Here is a 1576-nt window from a genome sequence, read left to right on the forward strand (position 1 = left end):
CATATCAAGCAATGAAACCCATCTCGGCTTCTTGTTTTGTCAGTCGGACACAAACATAAAGCACCTCCTTCGAGCCGGAGTTTAACCAGCGACCTAAGGATTTCTGACATTATGAATCTACAGTCCTCCGCTCTACCAACTGAGCTATCGAAGGGAACACATCACTTTTGAGAACACCCAATAACAAGGACATGGACATAACAGAAACCTTTATTATACTCTGGAAATGCTTGTTTAAAACTGGTTCATTGTTGACTAAAGTCAGACTTACCTGCTTGAAATAATTGCAGACGAACTACACGGAATTAGCAGAACATGTCTCTGTGTTTTACCTGCTAGCGCTGGATGTGGACAAGCTCAGCTTGTCTGAACGTATCAAGCAAAGAAACCCATCTTAGCTTCTAAAAAATATCAGAAGAACTACACGGAATTAGCAGAACATGTCTCTGTGTTTTACCTTCTAGCGCTGGATGTGGACAAGCTAAGCTTGTCTGAACATATCAAGCAATGAAACCCATCTCGGCTTCTTGTTTTGTCAGTCGGACACAAACATAAAGCACCTCCTTCGAGCCGGAGTTTAACCAGCGACCTAAGGATTTCTGACATTATGAATCTACAGTCCTCCGCTCTACCAACTGAGCTATCGAAGGGAACACATCACTTTTGAGAACACCCAATAACAAGGACATGGACATAACAGAAACCTTTATTATACTCTGGAAATGCTTGTTTAAAACTGGTTCATTGTTGACTAAAGTCAGACTTACCTGCTTGAAATAATTGCAGACGAACTACACGGAATTAGCAGAACATGTCTCTGTGTTTTACCTGCTAGCGCTGGATGTGGACAAGCTCAGCTTGTCTGAACGTATCAAGCAAAGAAACCCATCTTAGCTTCTAAAAAATATCAGAAGAACTACACGGAATTAGCAGAACATGTTTCTGTGTCTGCGTTTCACCTGCTAGCATTGGATGTGGACAAGCTAAGCTTGTCTGAACATTTCAAGCAAAGAAACCCATCTCGGCTTTTAAATAATTTCAGAAGAACTACACGGAATTAGCAGAACATGTCTCTGTATTTTACCTTCTAGCGCTGGATGTGGACATGCTAAGCTTGTCTGAACATATCAAGCAAAGAAACCCATCTCGGCTTCTAAATAACTGCAGAAGAACTACAGAGAATTGGCATAACATATCTTTGTCTGTGTGTTTTACCTTCTAGCGCTGGATGTGGACAAGCTAAGCTTGTCTGAACATATCAAGCAATGAAACCCATCTCGGCTTCTTGTTTTGTCAGTCGGACACAAACATAAAGCACCTCCTTCGAGCCGGAGTTGAACCAGCGACCTAAGGATTTCTGACATTATGAATCTACAGTCCTCCGCTCTACCAACTGAGCTATCGAAGGGAACGCATCACTTTTGAGAACATCCAATAACAAGGACATGGACATAACAGAAACCTTTATTACACTGTGGAAATGCTTGTTTAAAACTGGTTCATTGTTGACTAAAGTCAGACTTACCTGCTTGAAATAATTGCAGAAGAACTACACAGAATTAGAAGAACATGTCTC

The 1576-nt window shown here is 41.3% G+C and overlaps 3 non-coding genes across 3 annotated transcripts; all 3 read right to left on the reverse strand.

Moving 5' to 3' along the window:
* Positions 1 to 65: 65 nt before the first annotated feature.
* On the reverse strand, positions 66 to 154 carry trnay-gua. Its single transcript is given in 2 exon segments — positions 66 to 101; positions 118 to 154. It is a non-coding gene; the product is annotated as a tRNA-Tyr (tRNA).
* Positions 155 to 561: 407 nt separating this feature from the next.
* On the reverse strand, positions 562 to 650 carry trnay-gua. The gene is given in 2 exon segments: positions 562 to 597; positions 614 to 650. It is a non-coding gene; the product is annotated as a tRNA-Tyr (tRNA).
* A 669-nt stretch (positions 651 to 1319) lies between these two features.
* trnay-gua lies at positions 1320 to 1408 on the reverse strand. Its single transcript is given in 2 exon segments — positions 1320 to 1355; positions 1372 to 1408. It is a non-coding gene; the product is annotated as a tRNA-Tyr (tRNA).
* Positions 1409 to 1576: the final 168 nt, after the last annotated feature.

This window comes from Micropterus dolomieu, unplaced genomic scaffold (assembly GCF_021292245.1).
Source record: "Micropterus dolomieu isolate WLL.071019.BEF.003 ecotype Adirondacks unplaced genomic scaffold, ASM2129224v1 contig_11213, whole genome shotgun sequence".
NCBI classification, from domain to species: domain Eukaryota; kingdom Metazoa; phylum Chordata; class Actinopteri; order Centrarchiformes; family Centrarchidae; genus Micropterus; species Micropterus dolomieu.